We start from the raw sequence: 22,181 nt of genomic DNA on the forward strand, positions 1-22,181 counted from the left end.
GTTGGGCAATAGGGAAGGCAAAGAAATTCCAGATTGTAGATGGCCCATTGGTTGAATCACCTATTAACAGCTCTTAGATCTGTCACCATTTTCCATTTTCCAGATTTCTTTTTAACAACAAATACAGGAGAATTCCAAAGACTGGTTGATTCTTCAATATGCTAAGCATCTAGTTGCTACTATACCAACTGTTCTAAAACCTGTAGTTTCTCTATTGTTAAATGCCAATACTTATCCCATACAAGTTTTTCTGTTAACCATTTTAAAGGTAGGACCATTGTTATCTCTGAGAGTTTGCCAGTTGTTTCTCTGTGTTTTTGCGCAGCCTGAATGGTCAGTGTCTGTTTTTATAGTACCTTATAATATCCTTCCCAGAAGCATGAGTTGGTTTATGGTCTGCTTCAGAAACTGCAGGAATGTTTATCTGGGTGTTCCATTGTTATAACAGATCATGACCCCATAGATTCACTGCTATTCTAGCCACATATGGCCTTAGCCTTCCTCTCTGTCCTTCTGACCCTATGCATTCAACCCATCTCGTGTCTTGTTTTACCTGAGATAGGATTCCAATTCCTAAGAATTGAGCATCTGCCTCCTGAAGAGGCCAATTTGAATGCTTTGATTCTAGAGTATAGTGGTCACATCTACACCTGTGTCTAATAATCCTTCTATTATAATGTTATTTATTTGTACAGCTTTGGCCTTTGATCATTTATAGAAATCTGCCAAAATATATGTTTTCTATTTTCTGTTGGAATTTTTGATTCATCCTTCATGGCTATTCTGTCATTCAGATCAGTACTTTTTTTAACAAAAGACATTGATTTTCTAATTTTCCTGGGGTGGTGTGTCCTCCACAGTGACTGGAAATGACTGAACCATGTTTGAGCTATGGGCTTGTGAAAGGCCCCTCAAGGAGTTTCCTCATGATAACAGGTTGCCTTGTTTGTCTCTTTTTGCTCTACACTCACTGGTCCAGTGTTGGCCTTTGCAGCATCTTCTTCATAACCCAGAAGGTAGGGGGCATCTATTTGGGTGATTCCCAGAAGAAACATTATTTCTACAAATGCCTTGTTTATAATCCCTTTTCTGATAACCTATTCTACCACAATTGAAGCCTCTTTATACCTTTGGAAGTCACTTCTTCTACCCAAGCCTCAGTGTTATAGTCAAAGGATTCATTATTGACTGTGTGTAGGATCTATTTATCCATTGGTGCTGAAATGATCTTTAATGGCCCAAGTATCTTTTTGTATTCTGTTAGTATTTTTTCTATTTCAAAGTATTTTATTCTTCTTTAAAAAGGATTGTGCATGGCTAACAACCATGACCTCTGACCCCAGCATACAGTGCCAGAACCCCAGGAACATCTTTCTTGAGGCCTCTGTTTCTCAGTCTTCACATGGATGGCCACTCCCAGAACCCAGCTGTACCTTCTACCCACTTCCTAATAATACCCAAAGCAGGAGAGACTGCAGCTGTGCACTCAAGCTATCCAAGCCCCAAATGATTTCAAAAGGTTACACAGTTATGCACATTTAAAATGCATGGAAAAATAATAATTAGGATTTGTACAACTTAGTTTTTTTTATTTTTTATTTTGGACACGTTCAATGCTATACAACTTAGATTTTTACAAAACAAAGTCACTACAAGAAATACATCTTACATCCAAGCACAAAAATGTGGACACAAGCAGATGGCGTGAAAAGACATTTATTTCAGAAAGCCAGGTGGGGAGGCATAGGGTAAACTTGCATTTACTGGACACGCCAGCAGAAGCCTCCAGTCCCTTTTCCAGCTCTGCACAGTTTCTCCAGGGCTCACACAGCTGTTCCTCTCTCCAGGTTCTACTTGATCTCATCTGTGTACTTCCCATAGAACTTCTCCACTCTCTTGTTCAGCTTGGCATTCCTCTCACTGATGTAGACAATGTTGACATCATCATGGTAAGGGCGTCTTTGGCTGTATTTGTCTATCTTTTCAATTTTCTTCTCCAGATCTAAAACCATTCTGTCGATTTCCTCTGAGGAAGGCATATGCATCCCTTGGAGGAGACTGTTGGATGTTGGAGAATAAAACTCCCCCATCCTTTTCTCTCTGTTGCTCATAACTTTCCACGTCAGGTTTGGTCTGCTTGGTCAGCTGGTGGTACTGGTGTAATTGGGCAGCCGCATAATCTGAAAACTCCAAGTCAGGGTTCTTCCTCTTCTCCCTCCTCTCCCATCTCTCAGCATCTTCTGCGCTGATCTCCAGCAACTTCACTTTCTCATGGTCTTCCCCTCTCCACACACTGCTTTTTCTTTTCTTCCTCCTGCAGTTCCCACTCCAAATGCACTTTCTTGCCATCTCTGCAAGCAACTTAAGTCTTTTGTCTTCTTCCACAACTTCCTGGTCATTTAATTTATGAGCTTCATTCTGCTTCAGACGCAGCTTGCAGAACTTGCACAGTCCCTGCTCATGCTTCTGCACTGCCTCGGAGGACCAGTCTTCCACGCTGTCCACGGGCACCTCGACTTGAGTCACAGCTGCCATTGGAGCCTTTTTTCTACTTCTGGCTCTAAGTTAGCATTTTCAAAAGTCATATATTCAATGAGTACTCATCAAGTTTCTGGATCTGATATCCCCATTTGTACAGCTTTAGTTAATCTTTGCAAAAAGTTACTAAATGGTTCTCCTGGGACTTATATAACCTTAATATACAATTCAGTTCTTTTTGCTAGTTCTTGAAACTTGTCCCAAGCATTCAAGGCTGCTGTACACCATAGGAATAATGTATGTTCATTGTATATAGCTTGACTATTTGGATCAGCATAAGGACCCTCCCAAAGAATTTAATCTTGGGAGGCCTCAAAACCTCTGACTCTACCTTGATGCTCAAGGACCTTAGCTTCTTCTCTCCAAAAAACCTTCCACTGAAGCTGTGGACCATGGTCTAGAACAGTAGAGAATAGTAAAAGTCAATCATGTGGAGTAACCTAATTTCTTTTTTTCTTTGTATTCAAACAAGTATAATTCTCAAATTATCACAAAATTTACCACAGAAGTTTACAACCAGCAACATATTTCTTCGTTTTTCATGTAGCATTTTCATACAGTCCAGGGTTTTTACTACTGGGCTACAATAAGACTTCGTTCATCTCTCAAAGGGATGATATAATGCATGCCCCAGAACTAAGACCAGGGATGAATGTGGCTTAGGAGGAAGGAAACCTTGTTCCTCAACCACCCAAGACCCCAGAGTGGCAGGAGAAGTCCAGGCTGTCAGGCACACCCACCCCACCAACCACAGCAGCTCTGAGTTACAGCTCCACTTCCAGAGCCTCTACAGCAGCAATTTCAGGTAGGAAAGAATGCCTCAGGGGACCCCCCTAGAGTTAAAATCATAATGAAGGATTTAAAAAATAACAACAAAGAAAAAGCAATGCTCATATGAGTGGTGTCCATCCTGACCTGAGTCTTGTGTTCCCTGCTGCTGCCCCTTTACAAAGTCATGGGCTTTAGTACCTCCACAGGGACCTGAGTATAAAAATGTCCCCACTGACCCCTGACCGCTCTGCAGCAGGGATCCACCCAATGCATGTGTTGATGTGTGACTTGCATTGAAAAAGTAACCAGTTAACAGCTGGGAAAGTTCCAGTAATATCCATGTTTTCTTGAAAATCCAAACTGTAAGATACTCGTGACAATTCAAGTTTTCTATGTCAAGAGTCTGGTGGTAGGAGACCCAAACCTTAGATCTCAATAATAAACCTTTTTGCATTAGAGAATTAGACATGAGCTCTGCTTGGAAGAACTATCCAGGATGTTTTCCTGGGGTTTAACGGATACTTCCACTCTAAGACAACAGATGGCTTGCTGGGACACAGCACTCACGTCCTACATCCCTTGTCCTAGAAGACTCTTGGTGCAGGAGAATTGTCTGTATTCTGTCAATCGTGTTTTAAATAAACGCTGATTGGCCAGGCAGGAGGTGTAGGCGGGAAAAACAGACAGGAAGTGGAAATGATGCAAGGAGAGCAGGAGAATCTGGGGAGGAGGAAGTTGATTCCTCCCACTCCTGCCCAGATCACCGAAGCAGCAGGATGTGAGCTGCCCCACTGGAAAAGGTACAGAGCCACATGGCTAAAATAGATCAGATAAATGGGTTAATCAAGATGTGAGAGTTAGCCAGTAAGAGGCTAGACCTAATGGGCCAATCAGCTTTACAACTTATGGAGTCCTCTGTGTTATATTTCTTTGGGGGGACTGGGCAGGACAGAAAACCCCCAACAAGCAGGCCCCACATGTTACAGACTCTAGTGCTCTTCAGTTCCTTGTCTCTGAGAGGCAGGAGGTAAAAGCAAAAACATTCACAGCCAAGTCACCCAACACAACTGAAAATAGTTGTCATTCAACTTTCACCTTCAAGTTTCAAAGATACCACAGGGGAAAAAGTTAGACCTTGTGGAGAGCAAACGTGCAATCTTCATGTTCCTTGAACTGAGCTGACCTCAGTGTTGTCTTTGGCATGCGCAGTCTTTGAGTAATAGTTGTTTGGGTTTTGTTTGTTTCTTTTTTTTTTGAGACAGGGTTTCTCTGTAGCTTTGGAGCCTGTCCTGGAACTAGCTCTTGTAGACTAGACTGGCCTCAAACTCACAGAGATTTGCCTGCCTTTGCCTCCCAAGTGTTGGGAATAAAGGTGTGCACCACCACAGCCTGGCTCCAAGCAGCAGTTTCTTATGGCATGCATTCACTATATGTGAGGGAGTTGATAAAACACAGCCTGCAATAAATAAGGTTACGGGCTTAGAGCACAGGCAGCAGTTGACAGATTCTTTTCTTCAGATGGCTGGACTCTGTATCATTTCTAAACATTTCTCATTCTAAAGTCTGTTATCAAATCATTTCTTTAAAGATATAATATGAATTATCAAACTGATAGCACCTCTGGCTAAGAATGCATACATCCCAGGTAGGTCATATACCTCTCCTAAAATCCCATCCATAGTAGAAACAAAAAAGTTATTAATTATTGTATGGGGATATTATCTGCCATTGTCTTAGCAGTAGTGGTTTACAAATTGCAAAAAAATTATAGTTAGCAAAAAAAATAAGACTGACCTCTGTTAAAATCCTGGTTTAGTTGAGACTTTTAAGGTATAACAATATGGGCCAGGAAAACCTGGGGATTTCTAAGCAGAACTCAAAACCAAACTGAACGGAATTTTGTTAAAGAGATGCCAGTCAGCGCAGCCATGCAGTATTTGCACACACATCACAGGAGTCAGGGGAAGCTGAAGTAGCCACATGGGAGCCATGCATGTGGAGTTGGGGGCAAGCTGTGTGACTATCAGAGCCACAGGATGCTGTGGGGGACTCACAGGAAGCCATATGGGTGCCCTGTGGGGTAGCAGCAAGGAGGGCATGGCAGGAGAGAAAGCTAAGCCGGGGCAGATGGAAGCTGGGAGCAGGAGTGCTTCTCCTGAGCCCAGGTGGCTAGGTTTGGGTGTCAATCCCTAGAGCTGCAATTCCAGTCCCAGATCTGGCCTGGAATGGTGGGAAAAAAGGCTCAGGCAATTGGCTTTTTCATAAGTTTATGCTCCCAAAAGATGGGCACTACAGAAATCAGGGTTCAAACTGAAGGTCAAAAAAGCAAAGTTGAGGATCTTACCTCAACCTCACTCCAAAATCCTGCCTTCAGAAACCTCAGAATGAGACTATGTCTGAGAACTGTCTCCTCCCATTTTATAATTCTCTCTAGGACTGGGATTAAAGGCTTGCACCACTGGTATTAAAGGTATGCACCACACAGTTTCTATGGCAACAAGTGAAGCTACTAGGATTAATGGTGTGTGTTACCTGGTCTGTGAGGCTGAGCAGTGGGGTTGTTTTACTCTCTGATCTTCAGAAAAGCTTTCTTTATTAAAATACAAATGAAATGTCACTACAGTGGCATTTCCTTTACTACCTGTTGGGACAATACTTGATAATTCTTATTGTATATACTTATACTATGTTAGGATTAGAAATTTTCCTTCTTAATTAGACAAAAATGGGGAAATGTTACTGGAATTCTATCACTGGTCCACTATCCAACTGAAAAAAGCAATTGCGTCTGAGAGGCAGGGTTTACATTGGGCTTCGACAACACCAGGAAAGAGAGGTGGGCAGGAGGAGCGCCGGCCTCTTCCAGCCGGGAAATGAGTGGCAGCGGTGCTCTCCCCAGTTACTTGGATTCACCTCAGCTTTTCTTTTTTCTTTAATATGTGTGTACAGAATTCATTTAAAATTATTGGTTAAAAATCACGTACAGGGCCAGCCTGGGCTCAGTGAAATTCTGTCTCAAAATGAAAAGAGAAAACAATTTTTGGTTGTAAGCATTTCCTGTGTACAGTTTGTAGTGTTCATGTAATTCAGTTCAGTAGAGATCACGCTGTCGGCAGCAGGTCTCCAGAACACGCCAGCTCTCTAGCATTTGAGAACAACTCCAAGACTGGACTGTAGGGCACTCAGCTCACACACATAAAGCACCAGTTTGAGTCCCAGCACTGTATAAACCGGGTGTCGGGGTGCACACCTACAACCCCAGGACTTAGAGATGGAGGTGGAGGATCAACAGTTCCTGGCTGTCTTCTCTGGCTATGCTGTGAGTTCAAGACCAGCCTGGGCTACAGGAGGCCCCGTTTGAAAACAACAACAATTATAGCTGTGTGTGGTACAAAGCTCTAATGTAGCACCTGAGAGACAAGCAGGGGAACCCCCAAAAACTGAGGCCCTACTTAACTGGGATCTCTCTTCTATAATAACGAATAGGAATCCTCAGGAGCAGTCGTCTAATATTTGCACCACACAGCTGGGATGTGACACCCATATGTCACCAAACACATGGGAAATAGAAAATGTCCAATGACAAGTGGTGACTGTTGAATACTCACTTTAAAAATTCAATTCAAAGTCCAGGCAATGGTGGCGCATGCCTTTAATCCCAGCACTCGGGAGGCAGAGGCAGGCAGATCTCTGTGTATTTGAGGCCTGCCTGGTCTACAGAGTGAGTTCCAGGACAGTCAGGGCTATTACACAGAGCAATCTTGTCTGGAAAAAAATCAATAGTAAATGAACATAATTTTTAATAATTTCTGTCTGTTTAGAAACTAGGTTGACTCTTTTTTCTGAAAATTTGAATATTGACTCTCTTGAATTATTTAGCTCCAATAAACCACTGCTTGACATCCCAAAGAGAATGAACTGGGCAAAATAGGATTTAAGGGGTGTGGGCTCTCTGAATACTAAGTACCTCAGCATATCCTGTCCTGTAACCAGGACCTGAAAACAGCTAGCCGTAATTCTTCCCCATTCCCTACACAAATCACATACCTGTCTTAAGTGTATTGAATCCTAGAATGCTAAATTATTACTGACAAATAAGACTGATGAGCAATGCAATTGAAATATTTTGTTTCTTTTATTATGATTGAAGTTTCAAAAAGACATTTCTTGAACTGGACTTTGTGGCCCACCCCTTTAATCCCAGAACTTGGGAGGCAAAATGAGGCGTGTTTCTGAGTTCCAGGACAAACACACACACACACACACACACACACACACACACACAAGCAAACAAACAAAAAAGTAATTTCTGGAGTCTGGAGAGATGATTCCGTGGGCTAAGCATGGGGACCTGAGTTCAAATCTCTAGCGTGCACGTAAAAGCCAGGCACAGCAACACAGAATAGTAACTGCAGCACTGCGTAACCTGCAGATCCCAGCACTCGCTCTCCATCCACCAGGTACAGAAGCCTTTCTCAAAAAATTAATTTTCACCCTGAGCAAGGAAAGCCTTCAACACAGACATCTGGCCTCCAGCACTCACATACACATGAGCACACACGAAGCACACATCTCTGGGGATCCTAAAGGAACATGATATTATCCCTAGGTCTTGTATCTGAGTTGCCATTTCTTGGTGTTTGCAGCGTCTGACCAGAGTGTCAGTCATTTCAGTCATGGCAGGTTCTACATCTGTCTCCACAAAGCTAAGAGCTTCTCTAACCCCTTTTATTGTTGTGACATTTTCTCTATTAAAAGAAAAAATCCAGCCTGGAGACACGGCTCAGTGGATAAGAGCACAGGTTGCCAGAGGATACAGGTTCAATTCAAACCCCCACTCACAACTGTCTGTAACTCCAGCTCCAGGGGATCTGATGCCCTCTTCAGGCCTCTGCATGCACCAGGCACACAAGTGGTACCAGATACGCATGCAGACAAATACTGATACACATAACAGAATAAAAAAGTATATTCACTCACAAAACCATGTTCATTGTCACATATATGCTAACACAAAATGCTATTACAAGGTCATTGTTTCCTTCCTTTGCAGCCAAGGAGCCAGTCGCTGTGTGAAACAGCACGGTCACCTCTGAACCCCATGTGATGTTGTTGTGCCAAAAAGCAAAACAATCCAACATCCCCTTACTCTGGAGTCTCCGACCGACCCACCTTGATCACTGCACCATTCACAACAGCAGTGTGTCCACAACAGAGTGATGTGTGCAGTGCAGGATTAAGCGGCATCATCAACAAAATCCTCCCATTCTCAGGACCCTGTGTAAGGCAGAATCAGGACCACAAATGACATGCAGGTGTCCTCCCCTGTGTGGAATATAGACGGGAGAAGGGACGTGAAAGTAGAGGACTGAGGGAAGGTGGAAGGACAGAAGACATAAACCTGATCAAGAGACTTGGGATGGGGCTCAGCTGGTAGAGTGCTTGCCTAGCTTGATTCCATCCCCAATGCCTATAAATGGTGACACCAAACAGTGACCAGGGTCTCAGGAAGAGGGGTCAGAGGGATCAGAAGTTCAAGATCATGTTCAGCTATAGAGAGGATTCTGAGCCATCCTGGGACTCTGCCTCGAAAGATTATAAAAGTCTGAAGTACATTACATCATCTTAGGCAAGCTTTGCATCAAAAGTAGTTACTTTAGTCAGGTGGTGGTGGCACATGCCTTTAATCCCAGCACTCAGGAAGCAAAGGCAGGCAAGTCTCTGTGAGTTCAAGACCAGCCTGGTCTACAGAGAAAGTTCCAGGACAGGCTCCAAAAATACAGAAAAACCCTGTCTCTCAAAAAAGAAGAAGAAGAAGAGGAGGAAGAGGAGGAGGAGGAGGAGGAAAGGAAGGAAGGAAGGAAGGAAGAAAGGAAAGAAGGAAGAAAGGAAGGAAGGAAGGAAGGAAGGAAGGAAGGAAGGAAGGAAGAAACTAGTTACTTTGTATATGATTAATATGTAACAATTTATTTTAAAAAAAGAAGAAGAAAAAGAAGTGGGGGCCAGGAAGATGATTCAGCAGGTGAAGCCACTAGTTCACAGCCTGAAATCCTGCGTCTGATTCCTAGGAGAAGTTCACTCCCCACACTGTCCAATCATATACATCTTTACATACGATTGCCAACACATATGCACACAAGATATATTAAAATGTAATAAAAGAACTGACAATTGTGTATAATCTGAGTGGTCATCCGCACAGTACTGACAAGGGTAAACATCTGTTACAGCAGTCGGTGCTGTCACCTGCTTGCTGCTCATGGGTGCAACTAAGAACTTTTGAGAGCGTGCTCACAGCACATATACTAAACTTGGAACGATACAGAGATTAGCATGGCCCCTGCGCAAGGATGACAGGCAAATTCGTGAAGCGTTTATTTTTAAGAAAGAAAAGAAAAAAAAGAAACTTTTGAGGGACAGCAAAAGACCTTCCACCATGCAGCCCTTCAGGATACCATGTGACCCTGCAATTGGCAGATGACCTCAGCAGCAACCGCCACTAACCCCACTGACCGTTGCCCAACACTAACTTTCTACGCATGCGTGCATCATGAAGCGGCCAGTAATTGTCATCTCTGGGGACCAATGAGATGCAGCGATTCTCAAGGTTTATCCAATCAAGTTTGAAAAGAATTCTCAAACGCCAATGCCAATGAGACTTCGAGTGTATTATCTGACCCCAAAGTTGCCTCTTTCAGGGACCCTGAGAGGAGACAGACACGAGACTGGAACGTATCAGGAAGCGCCTTCCAAGCCCGAGATCTGGTGAGGGCATTGTGGAGCCAGAAAGATTCTGCTGCTTAAAAAGGAAAGGAGCAGTGAAGGACCAGAGCTCTGAGACCTGAGGAAAGAAGTCAGTGAGGAAGAGCAGGGGAAAGGAGGGGACAGGGGTCAGCGGCGGGCTTGAGTCTGAGGGAGGAGGCTGGGCCTGGACTCTTGGATCTGAGGGAGGGGGTCTAAATACGTAGGCGTGACTTTGATAAGCAGGGACTGAAGTCTTGGGTCTGAGGGAGAACTGGCTCTGGATTCCGGAATCTGAAGAAAGGGGGCTTTGATTTTAGGAGACTGGGATAGTGCTCTGGTTCTGGATTCTCAAAATCTCAGTTCTGGACTTTGTGTTTAAGAGAAGCAACTGAGGGCTAGACAGACAGCCACGCATGGCTGCAGGAGGAGTCTGTGGTTGCTACTCCTTCATGCAGGGTACTGAGTTCCGTACACTTAGGCCTGAAGTTTGTTGATCAGAATTCTGGGTCCTGTGGGGTGGGAGGAGCACAAACCAGATTCCACATTCCTAGGATAGACAACCCAGGGCCCGTAGAATTCAAGGTCTGGAGAAGCGGTTTGCTGAGAGCTGGGACTCTGAGACCTGGAGAAGCTTCTGCCTGGTACCTGAAATCCTGAAGCTTAAAGCAGAGGGCTCCCAGTCCTGGTATCCTGCTTCTAGGCACTGAAGGAACAGAGCCGCTGGGTTCTTGGTGTAGGGAATCCATGGCTGAGTCTGAGAATTGCAACCAGAGAACATGAGGCCCAGTAAATTGTAACTTCCAAGCAACTCAGGACAGACTGGCTTCACTTTCTTGTGTCCCCTAATGTTGGCATTGGCCAAAAACCAGGGGTTAATGTCTGTCTGAGTGGCTGAATTGTCTCCTGTTCTCCATCAGTTCCCAGGTCCTGATCAGCTCTTTCCAACCTCAGAGAGGCCATGGCAGCCTGCTGCGTCCAGTACTTATTGCTCCACTTCCTGCTGGGCTTCACCCCCTACTCAGGTGAGGATGTAGAGGAAGAGCAATGGGCACACCGTCATTTGAGAGTCTTCACTGAGAATCTCTTAACAGACTGGGGAAGGAGGAAATGATTCAGATGTGGGAGAAGAAGAATGTGTGCAAAGGCCCTGAGGAGGACAATGTGTGAGACACACTTTACTCTACAACACACTTTGCTCACCCAAAACCTGCCTAAATTTTCAGAGAGAAGTCAAAACCTTATGTGTCCCTTGATCCTTTGTCAATAATGGGTGCCACCATAGTGTTCCCCTGCCACCTCCTCCTCGCCTTGGCCCGCGTAGTTCTGTCGCCCTAGAATGTCGTTCACTCTCCATTGTTCCATGACACGGTGTGATGTCCCCTAGCCTGAAGGACTGCATATGTGCCACAGTGACTGAGAGTGGATGGGTACATGAAAAGTAGGAAGGTCAAGTCACATGGGGACCTCTGGGCCATTCTAAGACTTCGGAAGGTTTTAGATGTATTTTCATTATTTTTAGTTATGTATAGGGGTGTACCCATCTCTCTGTCCATCATCCTGTCAGTCTGTCTACCTGCCTACCTGCAGGAGAGTATGTGCTCCTAAGTTCTGGACACCAAGCTCAGTGCTTCAAAGAGCAGCAAGTGCTCTTAACCCTTGAGCCATCTCTAGAACCCTTTAAGAAGTCAGATTTATTCTGGAGGAGATAGGGGCCTACCAGAATTTTCTGTCTTCTCAGGACTTCTTAGAGTTTCTCAGAGCTCTGACATGATTACCTTATCCTTCAAGAGGACTCCAGAGCTGTGTAGTAAATAAGGTAGGGGGAGAAGAGAAGGGGGCTCCAAGAGACCCACAACACTCACGCAATGGCCTTGGCATCTTGCAGGTGGAATTGATGGATGCATTAGGGGCGGCCACAGTGCTCAGGTTCTGCAGTTGTTGTGCAGCACAAGCCACAGGGTTTCCTGGAGAATGCAACTTGGTGCCAGTGGGAGGCCGCCTGGACCACACGGCTAGAGCCTGTCTCAGACACACAAAAATGAGGGTGCGGTGGACTCATCGGTGCAGTCATTTCTGTACCCAGGCACCGAGCAGGGCCAGTGCTCACTCGCTGTTAGCGTAGTGATCTCTTTGGAATCTAGGGCTTCTCAGTCCAGGAACTGCATTAGGCTGGGGAGATGGTTCTGATGGTAAAAGGTCTGCAATCCCAGGGCTGGGGAAGAGCCCTGGTCTTATTGATTAGTGGGGTCCAGCCAAATGAGGGAGCTCTACTTTGAGCAAGAGACCCTGGATCAAACAGGGGGTGAAAAGTGATTAAGGAAAACATCAAACATTGACCTCTGAGCACACACACATACATACATACAGAAAGAGATGGCTTCAGGTCACCTTCTTCATTATTCAGATGAGGACATGAAACCCCATGGGGATTATAGAATGGCTGAAGAGGAGCCCTCAATAGAGAAGCAAGTCTTCCTCAGGAGGCTCTGAGAGGAGCAGGTGCTCAGGGAGGAACAGGGTGAATGGAGCTGCAGGCTTGGGGACTGTGACTTCTGAGTCCCTTCTTAATCCAGACGAGGATGTCACAGCCAGGGCATGGGGAGTATAACTTGGAACATGATGGCTGCCCTTAGCCCAAAAGCTGCAGGAATAGACATGGTGGTTCCCTGACTCTCACTAATCCTGGTGATTTTTCTCTCCACAGGCGCTCTGAAATGTCATGAGGGAATCATGATTGAATATGGCAGTGGCTTCGCTGAGCAACCATTGAAATGGAACACAACTAAGACCAAGATAGCTGGACCTGAACAGATATGTCAAGAGACACTCCTGATAGTAGACGTAGGTGTGTGAGGTGCGACAGAGGGCCACACACCTACACCAGACCAGACCAGCCTTGCCCTGGATTCTGTGTCCTGCAGTTCCTGCTCAGCTCCCTTCGTGCCTGGGCTCCTCTCTGTGTGCCTTGTTTCTGGGCCATGACGGGGTACATAAGGCAGCCATGTGTTCATTAGGAGAAAGCCCTGAACTTCATCCCTACAGCACATGAACTGCATGTGGTGGCAGCTGCCTGTGATGGCAGCATGGAGCTGCGGGTGGAGACAGTCAGCTTCATCTGCAGCTATATAGGGAGTTCCAGAGCAGCCTGGACTAGATGAGACTCAGGGCTGGGGAAGAGTGAGGAAAGGGGGAGGGAAGGAGGGACAGAGGGAGGGAAGGAAGGAGGGGGGAGAGAGGGAGGGAGGGAGGGAGGCAGGGAGGGAGGGAGGGAGGGAGGGAGGAAAAAGGGGAGCAGAGTGACTGACTGTGTGGGGCTCTGCTAAGCCAGTGAGTCCTTCTGCAGCTCTACAGGAAGTGGGGAAAGGAGAGAGAACAGTTTCTGAGAGACAGCTGTGTGTGTGAAAGGCAGAGTGTGGAGAGAAAAACAGCAGGGTAGAAGAGATGGTCAGGTGTAGTGACTTTTCTTTGCATTTTAATAAATAAAGTTTGCTTAAAGATCAGAGAAAATAGTCCCACTGCTCAGTCTTATAAACCAGGCAGTGGTAATACACCCCTTTAATCCCAGTAGCTACACTAGTTGCCATAGAAACCGGGTAGTACATGCCTTTAATCCCAGTGGTACACTCCTTTAATCTCAGCCCTAGAGAAGATTATAAAACAGGAGAATACAGCTGTAGACATAGTCTCATTCTGAGATTCCTGGAGACAGGATGGCCATTTTCGGACTGAGGTTGAGGTAAGAAACAATGGCTGTCTGCTTTGCTTTTCAGATCTTCAAGTTGAGCCCCAATTTCTGTCTCTGAGTTTTTATTAATCATACTTCATTTGGCATCCAATTATAGGGGCATGAATTTATGAGAAAGTTATTTGCCTTTTAGCCACCATCCCAGGCCAGATCTGGGACTGGAATTGCAACTCTAGGGATTGGCACCCAAACCTGCACTCCTGCTCCCAGCTCCCATCTGCCCCGTCTTAGCTTTCTCTCCTGCCATGCCCTCCTTGCTGCCACCCCCACAGGGTACTCACATGGCTTCCTGTGAGTTCCCCCCACAGCATTCTGTGGCTCTGATGGTCACACAGCTTGCCCCCAACTCCACATGCATGGCTCCCATGTGGCTACCTCAGCTTTCCCTGACTCCTGTGATGTGTGTGCAAATACTGCATGGCTGCGCTGACTGGCATCTCTTTAACAAAATTCCGTTCAGTTTGGTTTTGAGTTCTGCTTAGAAAATCCACAGTTTTTTTCTGGCCCATATTTTTATTATACCTTAAAAGTTTCAACTAAACCAGGATTTAACAAAGGTCAGTCATAATTTTTTTTGCTAACTATAATTGTTTTGCAATTTGTTTGGTTTTATTTGGTTTTTGTTTTTTGCTCATGAGAGTTATTTTATTGTGTTTTGTGATCTTCATCAAAGGAAAAAGTGAGTGATCCTACACTGAGATCAGTTGCCTAATAATCACAGTGCTCACCATGTTTAACATACAGAATATTGCCATCTGAGAGAGGATTATTTTCTATGACAAATCTCATATGGGAAATGAAGCAAATTTAACTAGAAAAATATTTCCTGTATCCTCATCATATGTGTATCGCAAGAAGGAAAAACAAAATTCCTTTAGAGTTGTTTTAATTATTCACCATCTCTGACGTGATTTTTGCAGATTACTTTTTATTACTTTATAAATAATACTAATCAAAATTTCTACTTCCTTCCCTCCTACCACTTCCCTCCCACTCCCCTCTCCCCCTCCCACCTCCAATTCTACCAAAGGCAATCTATAGATACAATACAATTTGTAAACCACTCCTAAGATATGGCAGATAATATCCCCATACAATAATTTAATAACCTTTGCATTTCTATTATGGATGGAGTTCTAGGAGAGGTATATGACCTACCTGGGACTTATGCATTCTTAGCCATAGCTGCTATCAGTTTGATAATTCATATTATATCTTTAAAGAAATGGTTTGATAACAGACTCAAGAATGAGAAATGTTTAGAAATGATACAAACTTCACAGACTAGTATGAGAAATTGACTGAAAGGACTCATACCATGGAAAATGATAACCATAATTTGGCAGGCAAAACTCACTCCATGTCAATGGGTTATGAAACCGTACAAAATGGTACTGAGAGATTATCTGAAAAGATTCATACTATTGAAATTGACAATCAAAATCTGTTTGAAAACTTATGACAAACTAGCAGATGGAACATCCCTCCTTGTGAGGCAATCTACATGCCATCCAAATCTCTAAAAATGAAAAGGTATCATTAATAGAAAATTTAAAAACTTAGAATAACATGTGCAGAATGAGAATTAGAAATTGACGGATTTGATGAAATCATTAGAAATTCTCACAGGTCAAGAGATTCAGACTTTACGAAGGGCATTGATAAAAAAGATTGAATTGATTGAGGAACTGATAATCAAGGAGAGGAAGTACAGGCAGAGGACAATAGATTTAGCATCACCAGTATCTCTCAGAGTCAGAGAGGACTTACCAAGAGTTTTAGCTACTTATCCTGCTATTACTCCTGAATTCTATAAATAATCAGAGACCAAAGCTGTACAGACAACATTATGATGGAAGTATTATTAGACACAGGTGCAGATGTGACTATTATTATTCCAGAATCATGGCATCTGAATTGGCCTCTTCAGGAGACAGATGCTCAATTCTTAGGAATTGGAATCCTATCTCAAGTAAAACAAGGCACGAGATGGGTTGAATGCATAGGGCCAGAAAGACAGAGAGGAAGGCTAAGGCCATATGTGGCTAGAATAGCAGTGAATCTATGGGGTTGTGATCTGTTATAACAATAGAATACCCAGATAAACATTCCTGCAGTTTCAGAAGCAGACCATAAACCAACTCATGTTTCTGGGAAAGATATTATAAGGTACTATAAAAAACAGACACTGTACAAAAACACAGAACAACTGGCAAACTCTCAGAGATACCAACGTCCCTCATACCTATTTTCATCTCTATGGTACCTTTCTTTGAATATATGTCTACTGAAATTCAAACTTTCCATTTTGATATAAGTAATGTTTACATTTTCCACAGTGAGCAATAAATTTTCCTACATTAATCTCTGAAGTCTCTAGGAAGAATATGGGGTCCCACAACAATGATTCCACCTGGATCATATGATATCATTCAGCTGATAGCACCACTTAAAGATCAGCTTTGGACTACAAATGTGCAGAACAATTTTGAGTTGGCTAGCTGAGACAACCCAACCTCACAGACTACTCTAGCAAGGACTTGAGACAAGCCCTGCACTTTCCCATTATACATAGACTGAACAAAAATGGGGTACAGCTACCTCTTCTAGGACAATTAGCCCCAAGTTTTCTTTCAGTATCCTTAAAGATACTGTCACCCCCAGAGAGCATGAAGTAAATTTAAGAATATGAAGCTCACTTTCTTGATCATTGGTGGCTGGTGGTTTTTAGTCTTTCAGAGGATTATGGGCATTATAGGTATGGTAGGATAAAAGGGTAGATTATTGAATCTACTCTGAAAAGAAAATGGGAGGAAGGATAGAGATATGATAAGATAAAAAGGTAGATTATTGAATCTACTTTTAAAAAGCAACTAGTAGTTTTAAATGTTTTACATTGGATTGCACTTTTGTATATTGTATACAAATTTTGTATATTGATACAAATTTGAGATTGATTTTGTTAAAACATACTGTACATACATTTCTAATCTTGTTCAAAGTATTGTACCTATATAGTTCATTTAACAATGTAATACAAATCTCTAGTCCTTGAAAACTATTGTTACCAACTGTTTAGGATAATAAGTAAATATAGGTTTGGGATAATAAGTAAATATAAGTTAGTAATCAAACTTGTAGTCACATTAGGTATGTTTTCAAGGTCAAACAAAGATATATTTTAGACAGACAGATCATCTTCAAACACTTCAGAGATCTACACAATGTGGCATTTAAGGTGTTTTAATAACCTAGGTTGTTCTTTTTTATGACAATAAGACATGTCTGCTCCTGACAGCACCAGTGTACTTCAGAGAATACTGGACATTGAAGAAACTCCACATGAAGTTCACTTTTGGTATGTTAAAAGTAAGCCACTGGGCAAGAAAATGCCCTGCCTCGACTGCTGACAGTGTGCTGTCCTAATTAGATAAGCAGGATATAAAAAAAGTGACTGCCAAACATTGTCAAGACAAGGAGGGACAGCCCTTCAAAATATCCTGCTTCCCAGAAAAGTCTCTTGGATATGCTAGGTCTGTAGGCATAAGATGGATGCTCCATTGTTGCAGAGGAACTGTGGGTGACTGTCCAGGCAGCCAGCTCTTTCTGTCATTACATTGTTTTGAAAGTCACTTGCTTGCACTTCCTACTTACTCAGTTAATATTATTTCCTTCTCAGGTCTCTGAGGTAGTTGAAGACAAGATAATTATAGTTTTCCTTGTTAACCTGACTCAGAAAGCAAGTTATGATAGGTAGTAAATTATGTACAAGACTTTAGACTCACCAAGATAGGATAGATATGGAGCATTTTCTCTGAATTTGTCAAATGATAATGGACTAGACATTGTTGATGAATTTATTGCCTGTATATATTGTATATACTTATTTTACTTATTGTATATGGTTTTTCTTATATTAGTTATAGCCTTTTATTTTAAACAAAAAATGGAAATATAATGCATTTCATTTATATTTTAATAAATAAAACATGCCTGAAGATCAGAGAGTAAAACAATCCCACTGGTCAGCCTTATAGACCAGGCAGTAGTAACACACCTTTAATACCAGTAGCCACACTAGTTGCCGTGGAAACTGGGCAGGCCATGCCTTTAATCCCAGCCCTAAAGAGGATTATAAAACGGGAGGAGACAGTTCTCAGACACATTCTCATTCTGAGATTCTTGGAAGCAGGATCACCATTTTTGGACTAAAGTTGAGATAACAGCCAGTGATTGGCTGCTTTGCTTTTCAGATCTTCTGGCTGAACCCCAATATTTTTGAGTTTTTATTAGTCGTGCTTCAGTGAGCAGAGTGAGGTGGAGCCTGTTGGAGGGGCTTGGGGACACTCTGGAGACAGTGTGTAGCAAGATCTGCAAGGTACGGAAGGAGCCAGACTTGAGCTTCAGGCTTTGGCTGACACAGAACATGATCTGTCTGTCCTATTGCCACTGGGGATTGTGTGCTCCCTGTGACTGGGAGCATCAAGGGACCCAAGAACTGGGCTCTTGTCACCCTCCCCATAAAAGCATGGCTTTCACTCTTGCATCCTCTTAGGTGAAAAATCTGTCCTACTGGCGAGCAAAGGTCTCAGCAACCCTGGAACTTACAGGAACGAATTGGTCTTAAAGTATGCCACTGGCCCTGGAATGGTGGCTGCCTCTTACTACAAACTCTGTGGCACTGAGCTGTGCAACCACACCAACAGCAGTCAAATCCTCCTTTGGACCCTCCCTCCTTCAGGTGTGTGATCCAGGGACACAGAGCTTCAGGGAGCTGCCTGTGGCTGCCACAGAGAGCACACTGTAAAACCACCGCCTCCTCTCTCCTCAGCCAACAACAACATAGGAACCATGCAGTGTCCTGTATGCTTGAACTTTCAAGACTCCTGCACCCACGATTCCAATATTACCGTCTGTCCTAAGGGCACTCATTGCTATACTGGTAACATTATGGTTGAAGGAGGTGGGTACAGAGGTCTGCGTCCCCAGGATGAGTGAGAACGAGGCCATTACGCCAGGGACTCAGCTGGAGGGAGGGGGCTGACTCCTGGGTCTGAGAAGAGAACTCAGAGGCCTGGACTGTTGTAGCAGAGGGAGTGTGGCTGAAGTCTAGAACCCAGGGTCTGGGGGAAAAAGTTTAGGACCTGGGCTGGAGCCTGGATTTTTACATTTCCTGAATTATTGTTCCCTTCCCCTTGCCCCTGACTGGATCTTCATCTTCTAGGCGGGATTGAAACCAATATTAGCATTGGAGGATGTCTGGACAAGTCTGCCGAAAGCTTACTAAAAGGCAACAGATCGATTGGGATATTCTCCGTGGTGGAAAAGGTGACATCATCTACTGAAAATTTATTCTTCCATCTGTTTGTCCCTGGCAAATCCCTGGCTTGGGTGTTAGGGCTGGAGCTCTTCATTTTCTTTGTTTGGAGGGCTTTGTCCTCTCTGCTGAACCCATTTTCCTGCAATCCTTAATCCCTGTTGGCCACCCAGTTCTCTGACATCATAACCTAAGACCTTATTCTTGGGATCTTCTATCCATGCTGTCCTGGTGCCAACATCCCTCACCACACAGCTCTGCCTCCTGATATTTATATATGGGAGCCGCTGGTCTCCAGAGCACACATCCACACGTTCAAACACATGTGGAATAATAAAGTTACTGTTTATCTCCAAATACTGGATTTCTCTATGTGAGGAAATGCACAGCACTCATGGGACCCATTGAGAGTCTGCTGCCAAGCCCTGGCCTCCATGGTGCTGTGTGACAAAATGTTCCCTGGGGAGACTCAACATACACATCTACTCAGCCCAGATTTGACACCTTGACAGAACAAGATACAGACACCATCAAAGTCCAACTTGGCAAACCAATGAGTTTTGTATTGGGGCTACTTACACGAATATGTATGAGTCAGGAATTACTTACAGGAGCAGGAATGACTTGGAAAAGGCTCATCGCCAAAGCCCACCCCTGCATGAGTGACAGCTCACAGAGCTGGGAACCTGAGGCACGTGGCACAGCCTGCAGCCTGGAGCGTGTCTTTTCTCGGTGGCTCAGTTGGTCTAAACCTCTTGCAGCCAGCTCATCTGGGTTCTGCTTCTTCCTCTCAGCTGGTCTGATCTGGTCTGAGTCCCCTTTGCAACTTTTACTGCTTGCCCTGACAGGGAGGGGCTTCAGGGACTTCCTGAATTTATTTTGAGTTATTTCGCTTCCTGCTTAAGCAGCTTCCCTGCAGGATGGAGTGTTTCCGTGTCAGAGGAAACTGCTACACAGCATGGGTGACTCCAAGGCTTCTTTCCACCCTGTGCCCCCAGAGTCATCCTGTGATGACTGGGCCTTCCTGTGACCTGGGAGGTCACTGATTACTCTAACCTGTGATCCTCAGCTTCTCTTGTGTGTGCGTGTGTGAACTTGGTTCTCTTCTTCTGCAGTGTGACTTCTATGGCATTGAGCTCAAAACATTTGGCTTGGAAAAGGTGTCATTACCCACAATGAACCATCTCACTGATGGATGTTCTCAGAGTTTCCATTCTGGCCAGAAACTTGCATCCTGCCCAGCAGGGCTCTATGAGAGAGGAGCTGGGGTTCACATTTCAGTATCACTGTCCTTTTGGGCAGGCACAGGCTGAACCAGAGACCAGTAAGGCGGTTCCCATAGACCTGACACACACATTGCTGAGATGAGGAAACTCAGGAAGAGTGAATCTGGAGAGGCAGAAATATCCTCATAAGTCCACACACCCTCTTTGGTGGATTAATTAATTTCGTTCAGGTGATGCAAACCTGAAAGCAAGCTAAATGGAGGGAAGGTTTATTGACGAGATAGTAGCTCATTGTAGAGAGAAGTGTGGAGGTGGGCACGGAACTGGGACCTTCTCATCTCTAAGGATCCAAACACAGGGAGATTGGAAGGATGGTCCAGCCATGGCATGGTACCCTGCCCACAGTCAGGTGGGCCATCCCCACTCCATTCATCCTCTCTGGAAAGACACTCAACAGACACACCCACAACGGTGTGTTATATCAATGCTCTAGCTTTGATATAATCTCTCAATCTCATTCCTTGACAAAAGATATTAGCCATTATACTTATCATCCACCCTTTTTCTTTGTCCAGATGTTGGAGTCTTCCCTACAGAAGGCATACTATCCCATGAGCCATTGCCCCTTCTTGTAATGTTATGTAATAATCACAATGTCCACCTCAGTTCACACCATGAGCAGAAGAAGAGGACAGAGTTTACCCAGAACAGCAGCTCAGGTCTGGGGTGACAGCTGATAATCATCAGAACTGCCTTTGAATACCCACCTCATCTCCCCCAAACCACGCCTCCATATCCCTTCCTGGGCTGATAGTTGTGTGCCACCACACCCAGGTGGTGTGAGGTCAGGGTCCTGGGGAACAGATGCTGCAGGACACAGGAGCAGACCTGGATTTGAAACACATTGTTGGGGCTGGAGAGACAACTGTGCAGTCAGAGATGCACTCTGCTTTTGCAGAGGACACAAGTGTGGTTCCAGCAGCCAGGCTGGGTGGTCACAGCCATCCACTAGTCTAGCTCTAGGGGTTTCCAGCACCCTCGTCTGGACACTGAGGGCACTGCTCACATACACACGCAGACAGTGGCTTAGGCATGTGATTGAAATTAACTTTTTTGTGTGTTTCCAGACAGAGTTTCTGTGTGTAACAGCCCTGGCTATCCTGGAACTCGGTCTGTAACCAGGTTGATCCTGAACTCACAGAGATATACCTCCTCTGCCTCCCTAGTGCTGGGATTAAAAGTGTGTGCCATCGACACCTGGCTATAAACTTTTTTAAGAAGCGCATCGTTAGCCAGGCTGTGGTGGCGCACAGCTTTAATCCCAGCATTTGGGAGGCAGAGGCAGGCAGATATCTGTGAGTTCAGGGCCAGCCTGGTCTACAAGAGCTATTTCCAGGACAGGCTCCAAAGCTACAGAGAAACTCAGTTTCAAAAAAAAAAAAAAGAAAAGAAAAACATATTGTGATAACATGTAAGATAACATGTTAGGGCATAATGGCACACCTCTGAAATCCCAGCCTGTGAGAGGCTTAGGCAGAGGATTTGGAAAATTTAAGGTCAGCCATGCCATGATGACACATGCCTTCAATCCTAGCACTTTGGAGGCAAAGGCGGGTAGATCTCCAAGTTTGAGGGCATTCTGGGCTATGGAGTGAATTTCAGGACCGCCAGGGCTACACAGAGAATCCGAGGTTCAGAAAAAAAATGATTGTTTGAGGCCAAACAGGACTAATAGCAAAGATCTGTGGAGTGAGGAAATACATGTATTAAAGTTAGTTCAGGACCACAGATCTGAGCATAGTGGTTTACCCCTTTAATTCCAACACTTGGAAGGCAGAGG

At 44.3% G+C, this 22,181-nt stretch overlaps 3 pseudogenes across 1 annotated transcript; 2 read left to right on the forward strand and 1 right to left on the reverse strand.

The window, feature by feature from the left end:
• Nucleotides 1-1,654: 1,654 nt before the first annotated feature.
• LOC125404514 (pre-mRNA-splicing factor SYF2 pseudogene) lies at nucleotides 1,655-2,897 on the reverse strand (annotated as a pseudogene).
• Nucleotides 2,898-9,596: 6,699 nt separating this feature from the next.
• LOC125404586 (U6 spliceosomal RNA) lies at nucleotides 9,597-9,691 on the forward strand (annotated as a pseudogene).
• A 327-nt stretch (nucleotides 9,692-10,018) lies between these two features.
• On the forward strand, nucleotides 10,019-19,421 carry LOC125404515 (CD177 antigen-like; annotated as a pseudogene). The gene is made up of 6 exons (XR_015003467.2): nucleotides 10,019-10,162; nucleotides 10,971-11,075; nucleotides 12,758-12,898; nucleotides 18,354-18,539; nucleotides 18,630-18,761; nucleotides 19,023-19,421. The product of XR_015003467.2 is annotated as a CD177 antigen-like (transcript).
• The last annotated feature ends 2,760 nt before the right edge of the window (nucleotides 19,422-22,181 follow it).

The sequence above is a fragment of the Myodes glareolus genome, chromosome 1 (genome assembly GCF_982192425.1).
Source record: "Myodes glareolus chromosome 1, mMyoGla1.1, whole genome shotgun sequence".
Classification (NCBI taxonomy): domain Eukaryota; kingdom Metazoa; phylum Chordata; class Mammalia; order Rodentia; family Cricetidae; genus Myodes; species Myodes glareolus.